The 20,872-nt window shown below is 37.7% G+C and overlaps 1 protein-coding gene, 1 long non-coding RNA gene, 5 other non-coding genes and 1 pseudogene across 7 annotated transcripts in view; 3 read left to right on the top strand and 5 right to left on the bottom strand.

Annotated features, from left to right (window-relative positions):
- LOC116672880 (NACHT, LRR and PYD domains-containing protein 12) overlaps positions 1-20,872 on the bottom strand; it is a 769,761-nt gene that overhangs the window by 105,526 nt on the left and 643,363 nt on the right. The gene's annotated exons all lie outside the window — the stretch shown is intronic.
- The window catches only part of LOC116672882 (zinc finger protein 271-like), a 643,109-nt pseudogene that overhangs the window by 15,253 nt on the left and 606,984 nt on the right, over positions 1-20,872 (bottom strand).
- Positions 540-621, top strand: trnal-uag (transfer RNA leucine (anticodon UAG)). The gene has a single exon. It is a non-coding gene; the product is annotated as a tRNA-Leu (tRNA).
- Positions 575-19,645, bottom strand: LOC116672916 (uncharacterized). Its single transcript, XR_004327685.1, has 3 exons — positions 19,486-19,645; positions 16,822-16,826; positions 575-584 (listed from the first exon to the last, which is right to left on the bottom strand). It is a non-coding gene; the product is annotated as an uncharacterized LOC116672916 (long non-coding RNA).
- Positions 4,011-4,083, bottom strand: trnaa-agc (transfer RNA alanine (anticodon AGC)). The gene has a single exon. It is a non-coding gene; the product is annotated as a tRNA-Ala (tRNA).
- On the bottom strand, positions 5,261-5,332 carry trnaq-uug (transfer RNA glutamine (anticodon UUG)). Its single transcript has one exon. It is a non-coding gene; the product is annotated as a tRNA-Gln (tRNA).
- Positions 7,952-8,033, top strand: trnal-aag (transfer RNA leucine (anticodon AAG)). The gene has a single exon. It is a non-coding gene; the product is annotated as a tRNA-Leu (tRNA).
- On the top strand, positions 14,272-14,354 carry trnal-cag (transfer RNA leucine (anticodon CAG)). The gene has a single exon. It is a non-coding gene; the product is annotated as a tRNA-Leu (tRNA).

Here is a 20,872-nt window from a genome sequence, read left to right on the forward strand (position 1 = left end):
AGATTTGCAGTGAGCATTGTATTGTCCAGCCGAAAGACAACAGGTGTGTTTCTTTTCGTCTATGATAGTAGCAGTGCAAGCATTTATCCCAGGTTTGAGTTCCAGCCACAGCACTTGCATTTACAGGTTTTGAAGCCATATACAACATTACCATTACATGTTTTACCCAGGTTTCTTCTTTTATTCAGTGATAATTCAATTTTCAGACAGCACAACAAGCACTTTAAATGTACATGTTTTACACTTTCTATTTACTGTATTTATGTACTTGTACTGTAGTGTAGTATATTTATTGTTTTATGCTCCAGTGTTTATGGGTGTTACGGCAGGTATGAGCACAGTTTCTTTTTTTTTATGGATGAAGTAAATTTGAGATGCTGTTAAGTTTACTCTTCAGCAGGTGGAGACATTAAGTACTGGCCTTTTTCAATAAAGTATTGACTTTTTACCTTGCAAAAGTTTGTTTCCAATGACATTAACAATCATACCATTAGTTACGGTCCATGTGTGTGTCACGATTTGGTGTGATAGTGTGCGCAGGTAGTGTGGCTGAGTGGTCTAAGGTGCTGGATTTAGGCTCCAATCTCTCTGGAGGTGTGGGTTCAAATCCCACCACTACCTTTTGCAAATGTTACTTAGGAGAGAGAGAGAGAAAATGGAATGAAAAGAGGACCAGTGGTAATTATGGCAGCAGTAAAGGTAATCAAAACTATTACCAATATAAGTAGCAGTAGTAGTGCAGGGCGTCGAGCAGGACCACGGCAGCAGCTGCATGGCAGCAGCTGTATAAAAGAGAGAGCATACCGCTTAATTTGTGTCACAGGAGGTCTTAGTCTACCACTACGTTCTATAACCCTACCAGTCAGATTACCACAGGAGGTAATATCTTCCGCAGCTCTTTTAAACTTCCCTGAATAAGTAGAAGTTACAATAGTGCTATCGCCCTACACAATCAGACCTGACATTTTACAAAAGTCACAATTCATTAACATTCATTAGCAAAATGGGGCAGTCTATTTATATTTTGTATAATAAAGTTATTGTGAATATATTTTTGAGGTTACCACATGTTGGATTTCTTCTACAATTTCAAGAATTAAAAAATTTAGAATAAAAAAAATGTATTTATGAATATTCTAATAATTGTTATCCTTTTAAACAGGCACAGAGTGATGTCAATCTTAAACGGGCAGCAGTCCTAAAGGCACTTTGCAGCTACCTTGGCGAGGATTTTGGACATCTCATTCGGGAGTACAAGGCAAGTTATTGTAAACAGATTTGTTAGTCACATGTCTTGTATTATAGATAATGTTTTAAGTATTTTGTAAATATAAAGAGTTTTTGTATTTATGTCATTAAAATCTATTACATAAATATGTTTTCTTTTTTCCCCTATTTTCTTCAAATATACAGGACATTGAAGGAGATGACATCCAGACAGACCTTCAGAAATCCACCATGGGCATATATGTCATCAACAAGGAGGGTGGAGAATTGGAGCTCATGATGACATTGCATTTACGTTGAAGGAGTAATCATTCTAGACAACATTGGATCTGTAGCCCAAGCATGTGCAATGATGCTGGGAATCATCTATGTACTGAACATGGCTTACCCCAAAGAGCTGAAATACACATTTGAATTTATTCAGAAAGTGCTCTTGCAGACGGATGGTGAAAGGCTTTCCCCCAAAGTCCTTGGACTAAAAAACAAATTATTTCTGGACTGTAGGATTTTTTCAGCCACTCTTGTGAACCCGCCCAAGCTGCATTGTTTTTTTTCTGATTTGGGAGCTGATAGAAAACATTAAGCATGATGTGAAATGAAGCCCAGAAGGTACAAAACAGGATGGAATTGTGACATTTATTTAGTTTCATGTAGTAATGTGAGGTTACAGCCTCCTTTGTTTTCATTTGTCAGTATTTTCCACCTCAGCTAAGCTTAAAATCTATTTGCGATATACGGTCTTTTCTTCTATAAAGGTATTCTTTGAATCTAAGTGTTTGCAGTTTTTTGTAACCTCAGCATCAGTTCCTCAATGTGTGATGTGTTCCATCTGTGGATGGTTCTGGTACTGTAGTATTTTTTGTTAAGTATAGTACTGGTGTATTTTGTTATTTGTGTTTCTGGAATAGAGGGAATAATATTGACCCAATGTAAATGTTGGCGGTTTATTGTAATCTCACATTGGGTCCTCAGTGTTTGCGGTCTTCTAGCTATTGTGGTACATTCGTTGTTGTATTTCTTTTGTTATGAATGGTACATTGTTTTTTATTATAATTGTTGTTGTATATTTTGTCATAAGACAGCAATGTAAAAAATTGTTATCATTGAGTTACATTGCTGGCACTCTTCTTTGGGAGAGAAAAAAATCGAATAAAGTAAGAGTGCGCAATATTTGGTTTGCTTTATTTGTCTGAATATTAATGAAAGTTAAGATACTATAATAGATAAAATAAATTGATTTAACCTAATTTTAGTATGTAGAGTTAAACAATTTAATTGATCTGAATTCACATAATTAATTTTAGCATACTGAACCTAAAAAGAATTTGTAATTTGTACTCAAAATAGTTAAGCTAAAATACACATAATTAATTAATTTAAAATGACTAAAAAACAATTTAGTAAAAACAACGTACAAAATATAAATACAGTCAACTTATAAAATATATCTGGATTTAGATGAATTTATTTCGTGCAACCACTTACCATAATAAAATTGGGTAAATTCAACATAACATTTTTTTCAGTGTGGGGACAGATCAGAGGGAGAAGACAGGGGCAGATCTGTAGGAGAAGATGGGGACAGATCAGAGGGAGAAAACGGGGACAGATGCATGGAAGAAGACAGGGACATATCAAAGGGAGAAGACGGGGACATATCAGAGGGAGAAGACAGGGACACATCAGAGGGAAAAGACGGGGACAGATCCGTGAAAGAAGACGGGACATATCAGAGGGAGAAGATGGGGACATATCAGAGGGAAAAGACAGGGACATATCAGAGGGAAAAGATGGGGACATATCAGAGGGAAAAGACAGTGACAGATCAAAGGGAGAAGACGGGGACAGATCAAAGGGAGAAGACGGGGACTAATCACAGGGAAAAGACGGGGACAGATCCGTGGGAGAAGACAAGGACAGATCAGAGGGAGAAGACCGGGACAGATCAAAGGACCAACACACAGAGACTTTGATTCCTAATAATTAAACTGAAATAAGAAATCTGTCTTCCAGGAGATGACGGGGACAGATCCGTCTGGAGAAGACAGGGACAGATCAGAGGACCAACCCGATATCATGAAGACAGACACAGATCCTTTTATTCGTCCTTATTTCTTGTTGGAGAACAGAAGAACTCAGTTTTGTTTTTATTTGTCTGTTTGCATCTGTTTTCAAACCCGAGCACCTTATTTAAGTTTTGTTGCATGAATGTTTTATTTTGAAAGAGTGTAAAACAACTTCCTAATAAAACAGGTTGAACTATCTGAGGTTTATTCATAAAGTGTGTGTGCGTGTGCTTGTGTGTGTGTGTGTGTCAAAAAAAACAATGATTCCGTTTGAAATATATTTTCATCCACAAATTAATTTTAGTCTTCAAAGCCTCGTAGTAACTCATAGTATAGTATGTCAAAATATTCATAAAAGTCATAGTATAGTATGTCGAAATATTCCTAAAAAGACATAGTATAGTATGTCAAAAAAAGTCATTAAAAAGTCATAGTATAACGTGTCGAAAATTCATAAAAGTCATAGTTTAGTATGACAAAAATTCATAATATGTCATTAAAAGTCAGAGTTTACTATAACAAAAAAATAATAAAAAGTCATATTAGAGTATGTCAAAATATTTATAAAAAGTCGTAGTTTAGGATAGTATGTCAACAAAAACATAAAAAGTCATAGTATAATATGTCGAAATATTCCTAAAAAGTCGTAGTATAGTATGTCGTAACAAGTCCAGATTTATAGTTCTTGTTGTAAGACAAGAAGACTCTAAAGTCCTCTGGAGAATGCGGGCATTGATCCCGCTACCTCTCGCATGCTAAGCAAGCGCTCTACCATTTGAGCTAATTCCCCCTTTTCGAAAAGTGTCATAGTATGTTCAAAAAATTCATAAAAGTCATAGTATAGTATGACAAAAATTAATTAAATGTCATTAAAAAGTCATAGTATAGTATGTCGAAAAATTCATAAAAAATCATACTATAATATGTCGAAATATTTATAAAAAGTCATAGTATAGTATGACAAAAAAATCATGAGTCATAGTTTAGTATGACAAAAAATCATAAAAGTCATAGTATAACGTGTCGAAAATTCATAAAAGTCATAGTTTAGTATGTCAAAAAATTCATAAAAGTCATAGTATAATATGACAAATATTCAAAAAAAGTCATACTATGATATGACAAATATTCAAAAAAAGTCATAGTATAACATGTCAAAAATTCATAAAGTCATACTATAGTAAGACAAATATTCATAAAATGTCATAAAAAGTCAGAGTAGTGTCAAAAATTCATAAAAAGTCGTAGTATAACATGTCAAAAATTCATAAAATGTCATAAAAAGTCAGAGTTTAGTATAACAAAAAAATCATAAAAGTCATAGGATAGTATGTCAACAAACACATAAAAAGTCATAGTATAGTAAGACAAAAAAATCATGAAAGTCAGAGTTTAGTAAGACAAAAAATTCATAAAAGTCATAGTATAATATGTCAAAATATTCATAAAAAGTCATAGTATAGTATGTCAAATTCAAAAAAAAAGTCATAGTATGACAAAATATTCATAAAAAGTCGTAGTATAGTATGTCGTAACAAGTCCAAATTTAAAGTTCTTGTTGTAAAACAAGAAGAATCTAAAGTCCTCTGGAGAATGCGGGCATTGATCCCGCTACCTCTCGCATGCTAAGCAAGCACTCTACCATTTGAGCTAATTCCCCCTTTTGAGAAAGTGTCATAGTATGTTGAAAAAATTCATAAAAGTCATAGTATATTATGACAAAAAATCATAAAAGTCATAGTATAATATGACAAATATTCAAAAAAGTCATGGTCAACATTGTGGAAAGATCTACAATATGTTCAACTTAGTCTAAATATGGAGCTCCTTCAAGTTAACATTAAGTACATGCCACCACCAACATACTGTTTTCAGTCAAACAGCCAAGAATATTTTACCCGTTAGCCTAGATGTGAACAGTGTTTAGGTTGATTTTTTTTATTTCACCAGTACTCTGGCTTAAAACCAGGTTCCACCGAGACTTGAACTCAGATCACTGGATTCAAAGTCCAAAGTGCTCACCATTACACCATAGAACCACTGCTCTGAAAGGCAACATTGGTTTGCCAGGCAGCTTCTTCCATAATATCAACACTTATGCTATTGAAGGCACACAACAATTACTGGCTAACTTAAGTCATTTAGTAAGCTAAGCATTACATTTGATGTATCAGTCAGGATGGCTGATCGGTCCAAGGTGCTGCGTTCAGGTAGCAGTCTCCGTTGGATGTGTGGGTTCAAATCCCACTTCTGACAACTAGTTTTTTCATCTGGAACTAATGTCTGAGACATGAAATTGGTAATAAAGAACTTAGCAGTTCTTTGTATTTAAGAGGACATGAAGTTGGGAAAGAAACACAATTGCAAGTTGAGTGTTTCTTGAGCATCTTTATTGTCAACACATGTAAAGTTACCATGTGTTTGTACACAGTAGACATATCTACTGCTGTATTCACTGTCTGTGGCAAGTCCCACATCCTCTGAACGCTTAGCTAACTAAATGACTTAAGTTGGCCTGTAATTTTTGCTTTTTAATCTGCGTTGTGATTGTTGTTTGCCTTTAATATCGCACATGTGGATATTATTAAAGAAACTGCCAAGCAGACCCTTGCAACAATTTTAAAGGTTCCATGGTGTAATGGTTAGCACTCTGGACTCTGAATCCAGTTCAAATGTCAGTGGAACCGGTTTTAAGTTGCATGTATGCATTGTCTTAAGGTAAGTGTAATGTCTTGTTTGTGTTGTAGTATCTATAGAGATTTGTGGTGTAGTATGGATCCATTGTCCTGTCCTTTATGTATTATGAAACTTATTGCCGCCTGTCTTGGCAGGACTCCCTGGAAGAAGAGTTACTTTAGCTCAATGGAATTGTTCCTGGTTAAATAAAGGTTAAAAAAAAAAAAAAAATGAATCCGTAATCTGTCCAAACATTCCTCTCTTCATCACCGACATACTGGAGTCGGCCATGTTTAATTGGATGCTCTCCAGTTATTGTTGTTTGATAGATTAACATTATATTTTCCTACTTTGGGGACTTTTCATTTCATATTCTTTGTCTGACATTTTCTTTTCCCTGTTTGTATTTTCTGTGACTGCATGTGGTTTTAAATCTGTTGGAGTTTCTTCAGACTAAAGCAAAGACACTGATGATGTCATCCAAAAGAAACATAAAGGACAGCGACCTGTTTCCAGAGGACACTAAAGAATGACGGAGCAGCAGGAAACGGAGCAGCTCAAATAGCAAACAGCTGATTTATTCATCTGACTCGTAGAATAACGCCAATGATTGACTTGTTTTAAATGTCTGGGAATGTGGAACAGCTCCATGCTGACTACCTGAAATAAAACAAGGCCACATGCTGATTATTGGGGACTTGATTTGATGGATTTATTCTTCCTGTTGTGTCTCTGTTTAAACTCCTAATTTAAAGGTAAAGTCAGCGTCCACTAAAGGTTGTGTTGTTGCTGCTGACAGACTCAGATCATTATTCTAAGTGTGTGACAACATTATGGGATGGATCCCTACAGAGATAGACCTTTTAGTTAAAGAGGAACATCCCTTTAGTTTAGATCCTTTAGTTTCCAACCAGACCAGAGTGGTGATTGTAGGAACAGTGGAAAGATTAACCAAGACGGCTTTTCATATATATATATATATATATATATATATATATATATATTATTTTCTATTGACTATAGTTGTGTTTGTTATTAACAGAAATCAACCTGTCAACATTTCTATTCGTCATAAAGTTCCGACGTTAAGTTTTTTACCGCCAGTTCTAAATGGAGCTGAACACGGAGGAGGATTCCTCCCTAACGGCCGCTCTGCTCTGCTCCGTGCCCCGCTGTCCGGTAATAGTTAAAGCAGATAAAAACCTAAAGAACACTCAAAAGCGTCAAGATGAAACTTACTTAAGAAGCGTCTTCATTCACGTTCAAGAGAAGCCCTGTTTCCAGCCAGACTATGAATTGATTCATGAAATCCTTGTTATTAATATGTAGCCAGTCCCATATGGTCTAGCGGTTGGGATTCCTGGTTTTCACCCAGGTAGCCCGGGTTCAACTCCCGGTATGTGAATAGGTATTTAGCCGATGAAGGTCTGCAGAAAGATCTGTACGATCTCTGACTTTGCCCTGTATTAAACAGAGCTGTAGTTAGGAAATCTAAGTTATATGTGTTTCATGATCGTACTTTTGTTTTTGAATGGTAGATGAACAACTGTGCTTGAATTTCTAATCAAAAAACATGAACTTTCCCATTTTGACAAACTGTTTTGATCACTTGAGGTATTTCATTGAAGTCTTTGGTCTTGGACAGTTACCTTGCAATCTAAAACTGTATATCCTATTGTCTCTGGAACAATAGTTGGCAGTTGGAGGAGTAATGGCTCTTTACAGTGAATATGCAAAAGAAGATGTTCACAAGTTCAGTCCAGGTAAATGCTCAGCCCATATTCACACAGACCTAAACCTACTCATTGGTTACAATGTTCTAAAATCAACAATGCCAGAGAAAAATGACAAAGAGTGATAACATTTTTTAGTATGTAAGTATTGGCTTTTCCCTTGCAGACGTTTTGTTCCAATAACATTAACAAGCATACCGTTAGTTACGTTCCTTGTGTTTGTCACGATTTGGGGAAGTGCTATTTGCAGGTAGTGTGGCCGAGCGGTCTAAGGCGCTGGATTAAGGCTCCAGTCTCTCTGGAGGCGTGGGTTCAAATCCCACCATTGCCATTTGCTGAAATGTTACGTACATTGGCACACTCCTTGCTGAGGATTGTCTAAATTTGACTTTCCAGCACCTTGGAGTAGAGTTTACCAAGGAGGCTGAGCAGTGTGATACTCCTGTAATGAGCAGATTCCATTCTTCTTGAAGAGGGGAACCACCACCCTGGTCTGCCACTCCTTAGGCACTGCCACAGACCTCCACGCAATGTTGAAGAGGTGTGTCAACCAAGACAGCCTCTCCTTACAATATTTCTCAACAAATTTAATCAATCCCTGGGGCTTTGCCACTGTGGAGTTCTTTAAACAGTAAAACTAAGGATATTTTTACTACTGTAAAACTAAGTTACAGTAAGGGTATTATACTGTAAAAAAAAATATGTACAATTATGATACTGTAATTAGGAAGTTACAGCACGTTGCCAGTAAGTTAACGCAAATTTACCAAAAAAAGTCTAACAGTGTTCAGACAAACATCACTGACTTTCATTCTTGTAAAAAACACAACTTCCTGGACTTTCTTTACAATATAGTCTGTACATGTCCCTTGCTTCCAAATTCCCATTTTTCATGGGCTGAATCTCAACTAGCACTGACTCTGCAGAGAGAGCCAATCAGAGCTGATCAGCAACAGCTGTGCTACCTGCATGCTGGTTTTTAACCTGGCATGTAGCACAGGAACCAGTTTCTCTTGGTGACTGGAGTGATGGGAGCTGTTTGGGCCTTTGTTGTTTGTGTGCTGACTGTTTGGATTAACAAAGGTTGTTACAGTTCTTCTGTTATGATGCTTGTATTCAAATATGTAGTGGAGTATAGCAAATGTAAAGAGTAGGGTAAATTACTCAATAACTGAAATGAAATTTAGCTGGAACAAGTTCATGATATGTGGTGTCAAACAGCAGAAACATTTGATTAACAGCAGTTGCATTGTCCTTAGGCTTGAGTTTGCCAGTTGGCGGCACAAATGAAAGACATGATGATGAGCTGCAGAGGAGAATGATTAGAGGTAAGAACGTTAGTGACAGAATCTTTCAAGAGCTACATACGGACACTAACTGAATTTCTTTTCTGCTACAGATGTGTCTCCCAATGATATCTCCATGAAGAGGGCCTTTACACTTCTCCAGTCAATGGAGTCCAAGTTGATTCAAGCTGCTAAAGGTGAGCAAGTTCTATGAAACCATATTGGGAAAATGTTGCCATTGTATTTACAGCTGAGGTTCTTTGTGGCACAATATAGTAAATTAAGGTTAAGATGTCTGGCTTTTGGAATGGGGATTCCAACCCATGTTTAAGCTATATTGAGTGGGCATACAGCTGGCTTCTCAAATTATTCAGACATTTATATATTTAAAGAATACAACAATTGGTGCTTACGGATCTCCGCCTATCACTCACACCGTATTGTCTAATATTGCAAGTGTCCAACAGTTAACCGAAAAATAACTTAAAATTAAACTGTTTTTATATTGTGTGGCTATTTGCTCTTAAAGGCAACAGAACAGCTAAGGTAGCTCTATAGAGAACGTGGAATTTCTCAAACCAAGTAAATACAGCACATGAACACAACTGCTGTGCTAGCTTAATCTCATTAGTCTGTAATGTTGTAAATTAACTCCACTGGACTAATTACCAATTAAATGTTTTGGGCAATCAAGTCTTACAAGGTAGTCTTAATACTTGCTTTACTTTTTAATAAAAAACAAAAACCTTAATGGTAAATTCTTTACAGTATTAACGTCATGGGTAGTTGGAACTTAACAATTTCCACATATTTTTCAGCACAACTGGAAACCAATGAAGTGGAAGCTGAGGCAGCTATTCACAAACTTGGCGATGTACAATTGGTCCGGAATGAACTCAAAAAGCTCAAAATCAGCCTGATTTCCAGAGAGCAGCCCGCCAACCAGACGTCTGTTCCTTCCACCAACCTGACGTTGAGCGATCACCCTGTTCTCCTGACGTCTGTTTGCTCCTCCAACGTGACGTTGGGCGATCAGCCCGCCAACCAGACTTGTATTCCCTCCACCAACCTGACGTTGAGCGATCACCCTGTTCTCCTGACGTCTGTGCCCTCTGCCAACCTGACGTTGGGCGATGAGTCTCAGTTTAAAGCTTGTTTTCCCCATGTCTTAGAATCAAATTTGACTAGGTTTCTTTATCAGAAATGAGTTTCTATAAAAAATAACATGGGTGTTTTCTCAATGATGCTTTTTGCAAGTAAAATTACTAATTTAACTGAATTATGGGGTTTAAATTCTTAGAATGTGGTATTCCTGGGTTAATTATGACCTGGTGGTGCAATGAGCACTATTATGCTTTACAGCAGCTGAGCACACATGAAGACCCACTAAAAAACCTGCACACATACACAGCCCCCCACAAAAAACCATACAAAAGGCAGCTGCAAACTACCTCAAGTAATGCAAACATTGTGCTTTGACGCATGGAAGTGCACACAGTACCATAGACCTGCAAAATATCACATTGTGCTCCGTATAAACTTGTGGGGCAATGGGTCATATATTGTACTTTTAAGCAGAGGCACACATCAGTCCCTCCAGAATTTGGTCTTTTGGGCAAGTAATGCAGCCCCAAAATGCCTTATTTCTATGGGAGCTTTTGTAAAAAAAAAAAAGAAAATTATCTTGCAATATCTTAAGTCCTTAAAAATTAAAAGGACATGTTTGAGCTAAAGAGAATTTATGCTAAGCTAAATTTTCCTAGTAACTTTACCAAAAAGTCTCAGGATGCTGCGATTGTTGGTATAAAATGGCTGGAAGATGTAAGACAATTTATTGAATGACTCAAATTTCAACATGTGGCTTGTTATATTAATTCCTCATCTGGCCTCGGGCACATTCCTATGGTTTGCTAAAGTATTTGTTAGACTTCAACGTATCATTGCACTTACATGAGCATAGCTGTTTTCAGTTTAGGTCATCCTGTATGTCACAGCTTCAGTTTTTCCTGCATCCACCATTGTGTCACATACTGAGACAAAGTCTGGCACATGGGACTGCTGGGATTAGTTGAAGTCGTGGGAGACTCCGGTTATTGGTCAAATTTAAGCAGAGATGGCAAAAGTACTCACTTTCCGTACTTCAGTAGAAGTACAGATATGTGTTAAAGAATACTCCGGTAAAAGAGGAAGTACTGATTAAACCTCTTTACTCAACTAAAAGTAACAAAGTACAGGCTTGGAAATTAAAGTGTAAAAGTAGCCTTGCGAATTCTTTATGCAAAGCTACCTGGAGCACTCAAATGTTACTAGAGAGCACGCTGAGGAACTTCAGTGGACATGGAGGACATGTCTTTATATGTCAAAGGCTACATTTTAAATGGATGTCTGCCAATAGGCCTAAAACATACCATATATGATTATTATGACAGAGACTGGGACTTCAGGTTAATAAGATTCTGACTTATTAGCAAGATATGAATTCAGTTGTGATTCTGTGAGAATTCACAGATCCAATTTTTATTTTTAATCTTTCCCCCTAACATAAAAATGAATCTACATTTATGTATGTGCTCAAATATGACTTCTGGAAATAAAATAAAGGATTAAAATATGAATGACTAAACAGACATTATTGAAGAAGTTCCCCAGCACATTGGCCAGGAGTCCTTCTTGATGCCTACTGTCTCAAACATCTCTCTCAGATAAGGCCGAGGATGATGGGAATGTCTTGCTGTTTCTTCATTTTCAATCATGTCGTCCTCCATACTACTATGTGCTAACGTTAGCGCCCTCCATACTACTATGTGCTAACGTTAGCGCCATCCATACTACTATGTGCTAACGTTAGCGCCATCAAGCCTCAATGATTTGCTGTGAATTAATGCAGAATGCTGAATCTGTTGAGTTGTCTTAGTCGTGCGTCAAATGCAACGTACAGTAGATATATTCCCATCCATTTAGATTGAATATGGTACTGACGACGTAAACAATAATAAGGATAACTCCAGAGAAATGATGTGAAAGTTGAGGACTAGATTAGGACTGGATTGAAACTGATTCTGGTTCCCAACTTGGCCCCAGGTGTGTCTGTTAAAACACAGACGGAGACAACTTCTCTCTACCCAAGTTTCCATCCACTTGTCAACTGAACTACAGTATCTGGAGTTCAGTAAAACAAAACTCATGCGAATAAAGCTGGTGAAAGTGTTGATTAATATCAACGTGCAACCCAGCTAACAGGTGAAGAACACACCAAAACCACTAGCTAACTTACTTTAAATGTGAAGAACTATAGACCAGTAACAGGCTTAAGTGAACTGACAACATGAGTTATACGACTTACAGTTCTCAAAGACGCACACACAATCTCAGCTGGTTATCCTCCGGACAGCTTGTCTCCTTTTCTTTTCTCTCACTTTTTTCTCCGTGTGGCGCGCGCACCCGCTCGCGGTGTGTGGCGCGTGTCCGCGCTATTGTCCGACGTGACGTCTTGTAAAAACTAAAGTAACAAGCCAATTTTTAAAATGTAAGGAGTAGAAAGTACCGATATTTGTGTTAAAATGTAAGGAGTAGAAGTAAAAAGTCGCCTCAAAAATAAGTAGTAAAGTAAAGTAAAAATATAAGAAAAATCTACTTGAGTACAGTAACGAAGTATTTGTACTTCGTTACTTCCCATCTCTGTTGAGGAGTCACCTGGTTGTTAATGTAAATTGAAGAAGCTCCACATTTGACAGTATTGACTGGAAGTGATAGGCTTTGAGTTACATGGGGGATACACACTTTGCATTCAGTCTCGTAATCACCATAAAAATTAGGTATCACTGAAATTTGAACTTGTGTTGCTGCAGTCAGAGTATACAGTGCTCACCCTGAATGGGCCAGTATAGTGCATCAGAACTGCTTGTTGAATGGTCTATTAGCTTTGGAACCCCCCTTTCCCCACAGCTTTCAATTGTCAGATATGGGTGGGAGAGTGGGCACTGTGTCCAACCCTTTCTGTGTAAAAAAAACAACAACTAAAGTAGTCTCTTGGATGAGAGACAATACTTCTGCGGAGGACCTTTTTACCAAGTCCAGATGCCCTTCAAGGTTCAAGGAGTCTTCAAGGAGGCAATTTATTTTGTAGTAGCACATAACTTAAATAACACACAGGTTACACAAGACAACAGCCATACATCTAGAAACAAAATAAATTTGTACTACACGGAAGTCCACACCTCACATTGACTTATTAAAGAAGCCTATAGCAGCAGGGACAAAAGAGTTTTTGTTTCTGTTTGTCCTGCATTTAGGCTTTAGACTGAATCTGCGGCCAGACGGCAACAAGATGAAGCAGCTGTTCAGGGGGGGACTCGGGTCGGCCAGGACTTATTGGGCCTTCTTGAGGGACCTTGTCTCATAGACAGAGTTTAAGTCAGTCAGAGGGTTGTGAGAAATCTTGCCACACACCTTAACTATATATTGCAGCCTGTTCTTGTTTTTAAGCATTGGGGCAACGTTAATAAAAACTGACAGCTCCTGACTAAAATCATAAATATTAAAACATTTATAAAATTTTTTTGAGAGGGCAAGGTGTGACATGCCATTGAGGGGGATCAGACACTTCTTAGGTTGCATCCCCATCAACGCTTTCACACCCTCCCATGCAAGACGTGAGTGGCCTGTGCTCAGCATGTTCTCAACTTTGTCCTTATATTGAAGTTTTGCAAGCTTAAGTTCCTTTTCAGCTTGTTTTTCAAGTACTCTATATTTCGTTGATTAATTATGCTTTTGACAGATTTGGAGACCTATGGTTTATTATTTGTACATATGGAGATGGATTTACGAGGGATGACTAAGTCCTCACAGAAGGGGATGTATGCAGAAACAGTCTCTTTGAGCTCATCAATGTCCTTATATTTGTTTTTGAATAGATCCCAGTCAGTGCAGCAGTAGCATTCCTGGAGACACTGGATTGATTCCTCTGACCAAACCGGAACTAACTTTCGTTTCGGCTTGTTTCTCTTCAGGGCTGGTTTGTTAGACGGAACCAAATAAACAGAGTTGTGTTCAGACATGTCGAGTGGAGCTCTGCTGTAGGATTTATTGACGGATCCATAACAGATTGCCACCCTGGTGACTTTCTTCCATGTCTCCATGTCTTCATATATTTGGGCTGACAGTTGAGAAACCTTCCCTTGTTAATTATGACATGGATGACTGAGAACCTACTATTTCATGACATTTTTAATTTACTTTAATTATAATTTTTGAGACAGGTCCTACTGAACATCTGTGACATCTGTCAGAATGGCTGAGCGGTCCAAGGCGCTGCGTTCAGGTCGCAGTCTCCACTGGAGGCGTGGGTTCAAATCCCACTTCTGACAACTAGTGTTTTCATCTGGAAGTAATGTCTGAGACATGATATTGGGAATATAAAACTAAGAAGTTCTTTGTATTCAAGCTGACATGAATGTGCGCAAGAAATGCAGTTGCAAGTAAAGCTTTGTGTTAGCATCTTTATTGTCAACACATGTAAAGTTACCATGTGTTTGAACACAGTAGACATATCTACAGCTCACTGTCTGTGGCAAGTCCTTCAAAACCTGTTCTTGACTTGCTTTTTCCCACATCCTCTTTGTTGTGATTGTTGTGTGCCTTCTATAGCACACACGTGGCTATTATGAAAGAAACTGTCTAGCTAACCCTTGCACCACTTCTGAAGGTTCCATGGTGTAATGGTTAGCACTCTGGACTCTGAATCCAGCAATCTGAGTTCAAATCTCGGTGGGACCTGTTTTTAAGTTGCATGTATGCATTAGTCTTGTTTGTGTTATAGTATGGAACCATTTTCCTGTCTTTTATGTATTATGAAACTTTTTCAGATTATTATTCTAAGTGTGTGACAACATTATGGGATGGATCCCTACAGAGATAGACCTTTTAGTTAAAGAGGAACATCCTTTTAGTTTAGATCCTTTAGTTTCCAACCAGACCAGAGTGGTGATTGGAGGAACAGTGGAAAGATGAACCAAGACGGATTTTCACATATATATATTTCTTTTTCTATTGACTATAGTTGTGTTTGTTATTAACAGAAATCAACCTGTCAACATTTCTATTCGTCATAAAGTTCCGACATTAAGTTTTTTACCGCCAGTTCAAAATGGAGCTGAACACGGAGGAGGATTCCTCCCTAACGGCCGCTCTGCTCTGCTCCGTGGCCCCGCTGTCCGGTAATAGTTAAAGCAGATAAAAACCTAAAGAACACTCAAAAGCGTCAAGATGAAACTTACTTAAGAAGCTTCTTCTTCCATGTTCAAGAGAAGGCCTGTTTCCAGCCAGACTATGAATTGATTCATGAAATCCCTGTTATGATTATGTAATCAGTTCTTAAAGACTTCTAATAGTAAGGAAAACCCTGGTTTTCACCCAGGTGGCCCTGGTTCAACTCCCGGTATGGGAATTGGTATTTAGCTGGTGAAGGTCTGCAGAAAGATCTATATGATCTCTGACATTAGTCCTGTGTTAAATCAGAGCTGTAGTTACGTTAGACTTTGCTGTATTTCTACAGTTACCGTAAAATACCACAATTTTCTTTTCCGGTTCATTACTGTAATAAACATTGCATTGTGGGTATTACCATTTCATTTACAGTGATTTACTGTATATTTCGAATTTGCGGTACACTGTTAGACTTTACTGTATTTCTACAGTTACCACAAAATGCCCAGTAAAATACCATAATTTTCTTTTCCGGTTCATTACTGTAATATGCATTGGATTATGGGTAGTAACATTTAATTAACAATGATTTACTGTATTTTTTGAATTTGTGGTAGTCTGCTGTAAAACAACAGCAGTATTGCTACTGTAGTTGAATAAGACAGACTTAAATATAATTGTTAGTTCATGTTATAGAAGCGTAGATATTAAATAAAATAAAATATATCTATAAAATTAAATTATTTCATTTTATAGAGATATTTTACATTTTATGTATTATGCTTTTAGCTGTGAAGGTCATTTAAAAATGGTACATGCTTTTAGCAGTGTAAATAACTTTTTGAGAGTTGTAGAGACAAACAAGAAAGGGATTATGGATATAAATGCTTGACCGCCATATTTGACCTCTGACCTCACGACTTCAAAAGAATAGCGGGTAGAGACTTCAAAGGTGTTGAAAGAAGTAGCGGCTCGAGACGTCAAAGGAGGACCGGTTTGGTCCGTGCGCAGCAGAGTCCGGTCACACACACACTACTCATAGAGAGCTGTAGAAGCGTTAAGGTAAGATCAATCTTTGCTAATTCTGTGACATTAAAATCTCTGATAAACCTTCGCAAGCGGCGACGTTAGCTTACCGACCTGTGTCATAGCTAGGCTAGAGCAAGCTGTTAACTAGCTCCCCCCCCGAAGGAAAACTTAGTCTCGCTCCAACCATAGACCGTTAATATGAATGGACAGAGCATGTGTGACGTCACCCATTGGTTTGTGGAGATCAGAAATGAGTCGTCGAGTTTGCGTTTATGGGCGCAGCCATCTTGGTTGCGGATGTGACGATTTTAGAGAAGAGGGCGGAGTGAGAGAGGAGCCACAGACCAGTGGGCGGGATATACAGTCTATGGGCGGGATCTGACTGACGTTAGCTGAGAGTTAGCAACGCTGGTCTACCGTTACTCTAGCTAACCACTTTCACTGGCAATGTGGTTGCAACTGCTGAATAATTCAAGGTAAGATTTAGCTTCACTAGGTTTTAAGTATATCTTTGTCCCAAATAGTCTATGGTTATATAACATATAAGAGTCACATTGCAAAGTAAATGTATCTGAAGTTACCATGTAAATTGTCTGTAACGTTAGCTTGCCGCTTAGCTAGCTATGGTAAAACATGCTAACGTTAATTTTTTTAATCAAAGTTTATTTGTCGTAGTTTAAACATAGTGTCAGCAAAACGCAAAACGGCGATTATCAATGCTTATCATTATGTAACGCTATTACCACATGTATAACCAAGTTTCTTATAACGTTTGGCTAACTGTAAAACCATAATGCACCAATAATGTGCTACTGTTTGCCCTGTCAGTCTATAGTTGGGGCATTTAACCTTGACATGCTGTTGAGAGCTAATGTTAGCAGAAATAAGCTTATTTAACTAAGTTACAGTTACACTAAAGAACAATGGACTGTTGTTGATTCATGTGTATTCTCCTGGATAATTAATGAAGTACAGCTACATGCTAGTGTGCATAGATATTTAACTATGAGGGGCTCAAATGGAAATTGATGATTCTTTCATTCTTTTAGAAATAAGAGTGCTGAGAGCCACGATGGCATGTTCACCCCCCAAATGCCCCAGAAATAAGCAATAGTTTTAGTTAATTTCTTTTACTATATATTTATAACATTAAACTTTAATCAGACTTTTTTACAACTAAGCCAAGGTAATAAAGCATTTTCAAATAGTGTGTAATTAAGAGTGCTGTCATTTAACCTTTTTCTCTATAGCTTAAAATATTTGCTTGGCTGGTCTGTGGTGGAAGAGACTTCTCCCTTTCTTTTACCAGCCCCTACAAGGAAGAGCTGTCCCGGACGTCCTCCTTATTCACTGTGGCGGGAATGACCTGGGAGATGTCAAGGGCGTCAACCTTGTTGCAGGGATGGAGGAGGACCTGCAGCACCTCCACCTGCAGTATCCAGGCATGATAGCACAAGTGCTGTAAGAGTTAAATGTTAAGCTGTATTTTTATATTGTGATTTGTAATGTCAACCATTTCTACTGTAATTACCAGTGTGACAGAGATTCAACGACCTCTTTATTATGCAGACATGTCTTGTGACAGTTAAGTTTGCCTTTACCTTAACCCACAGCAGTGTTTTATGTGTGGAATTTACTCTTGTAAAGGTGAACTACATTATTTAATTCATATATTTTTAAAAATCTTTAGTGTTTGGTTATGTATTTTTTTTAAGTTGATGCCCATTTCAATGTGAAATAAAGGTCCTTCTAAAGCTACATTTGTTGTTTTTCTGAAGTAACTATAATAGGAACATCCAGCATTGTAGTCATACAAGAAGACATTGGTAATTTATAGAATTTGTAATTGATAAAAAGTGTCTTTCTATTTGGCTTTAATACACATAAATGTTACCATACTTGCTTTTCTTGTGTATTTTGAACATTTTTAGTAGATAATTGAAAGTGCCCTAGGTGCTGTTTAATCTGTGCAGGGCTATTGTAAAATCATAGCGTATGATCACAAATTGCAAAGGAGAATTAAACAACTTATTAAATGTCAGTAACTAATGATTAAATCAAATGTATCAGGTACATTTGATTAATCATTAGTTACTGACATTTTTAAAGTATGAAAACTAAAACCATACAAGGACATGCAATGTAAATATTTAATTCTAACAGTACATAAATACATAAAATATACAAGACCCTTATGTGAAATTACCAAACATACTTTCACCTGTGACTGCTAGAGTATATTCATTATTTTATTCCAGTTTAATATTTATAAAAGTTTTAATCCACAAAACTACTTAATGTTACTACTATCACCTCTCAAACTACAGCAGAAACTAAGTCAACCACAAGAATTGAACCTTGAAGTGCCAAAGTTGGTCTGTCCTTTCAGCAAAAGAAGCTGAACCAAAAATGATTTTCTGGCATTTTTACAATCAGAACACATTTGAGAACTTTGGATGTGGTCAACGCTGTCTGGTTTCAACATCCAGATGAAATGGCACCAAATACGCCGCTCTACACAACAGGTCTTCCTTCTGGAGGCTCTATACAACAGGTCTTCCTTCTGGAGGCTCTGCTCATTCAGTTTTCAGTGTGGATACCTTTGTAGTTCCAGTAAAAGACATACATGTAGTTATGGCATGGTAGATCACAATTAATTATATTAATATATGAGCTAATTTATGAGACACACACTAAATTATTTATTTAAATTAATAATACCTGCTTGTCTCTAAAAAACTGATCTTCCTCAAAGTGTGAACTGCAGACGTGACTTTTCGTGGTTCCATTTGCTGGTCTCTCTCTCCTCATGTTCACCAACCATTGCTTCAGCCTGGCCTCATCAAAACGAAGTCTGTTTGGAAATAAATTCATGTTGTGCATTTAGAACTCACATCCCAAAGGTGTATATACTATCAATTTACACTAACAAGGCACCACATCTGCTGTATGCATCTGTAATGAAAATGATTGAAATGTATATTTAATAGATTAATATAATGTCATACCCCAACGTAACTTTACAATAATGTCTAATTGTTTCATGTGCGCCATTTTATCGCTAACATTCGACTGTAACATTAAATATATTTTAATACGTTTATACATAGACTGCATGCGTTTATACGGTCTGCATGGCCGTATAAGTTAGCCCGCTAGCTTGCTTAGCAAGGTGCAACCTAGAAGCTAGCTAACTGATATTAATTGAGATGCTAACGTTGGCTAACGAAAAACTGTATTAAAACAAAATATAATTTTACTTACCGGAAAAACTGAACTGCCGATTCTTTTGAGTGTCTTGCCGTGCAACCCAACGCTGAACAAGACATTATTATCCGACCAAAGTGTCACAGCCACAGCGATGAAACGTGGCCAACCCCCAAAATGAAGTTCACGTGCCGTGGACAAGCTTTGCTAACACTCTGTCATGATTGACAGGCCGAGAACTGTCAATCACATCATAGCCACGCCCTAAAACCCCCCCGGCTTTATCACCGATTTTAAAATCAACAAGACCGTAATTTCAAAAATGAACATCATTCTGTATTGCAGAATACTTAGAACTAGTGATCGAGACCATGAACTCATTATGAAGATGTTTACTGAGGTAATAAATCAAGTGAGAAGTGGCTCATTTCTCCATAGACTTCCATTGAAGCCAACCTCTTTTGCAACCACACGTAATATCCCTCTGTGTCAGAGCCCTCACTTTGGTCACATGCCCTCTCTCCAAACTCCCAAAACTCCTCTGCCTCTCCCTCTTCCTGCTACATCCCCTGAAGATTTTCAGATTTGTTCGACATCACTGAATAAGAGAAGAGACATGGACATGCCAGGAATTGAACCCAGGTCTTCATACATGCAAAGCATGCGCTCTACCACTGAGCTACATCCCCTCAACATTTTCTTTACTTTTTTGTGAGATTACTGAATAAGAGAAAAGACCTGGGTGAAATATGTAATGTTAATGTTGTATATGGTTTCAAAAAGTGGTGCTATACCTGTTTGCAGTGTTCATAACCTATTCAATTGGATTAGTAATACCAGACACACGCAAAGTGCAAATTGTAGTTCACTGCCTGTGTCTGTGGATCCTCGTGGAGGCAGCTTGATTGATTGATCTTGATTCCCACCATAGGATTTGGCCTGTATTGCACATTGCCTTCACCCCACGCAATGTATTGCCATTGTCAAGCACATTGCCACCCTGGTGACTTTCTTCCATGTCTCCATGTCTCCATATATTTGGGCTGACAGTTGAGAAACCTTCCCTTGTTAACTATGACATGGATGACTGAGAACCTACTATATCATGACATGTTTTATTTACAATATTATAATTTTTGAGACAGGTCCTACTGAATATTGGTTGGATCAGTCAGGATGGACGAGCGGTCCAAGGCACGGCGTTGAGGTCGCAAACTGGAGGCGTGGGTTCAAATCCGACTTCTGACCACTAGTGTTTTCATCTGAAACTAATGTATGAGAGATGATATTGGGAATAAAGAGCAGTTCCTTGTATTTAAGAGGACATGAATGAGCGCAAGAAATGCAATTGCAAGTAAAGCTTTTTTGTGAGCTTTTTTATTGTCAACAGGGGCCTGTTGCACGAAATCAAGATCAAGATATCCAGGATAAGTGAAAAAGCGCA

The sequence above is a fragment of the Etheostoma spectabile genome, chromosome 23 (assembly GCF_008692095.1).
Source record: "Etheostoma spectabile isolate EspeVRDwgs_2016 chromosome 23, UIUC_Espe_1.0, whole genome shotgun sequence".
In the NCBI taxonomy this organism is placed as follows: domain Eukaryota; kingdom Metazoa; phylum Chordata; class Actinopteri; order Perciformes; family Percidae; genus Etheostoma; species Etheostoma spectabile.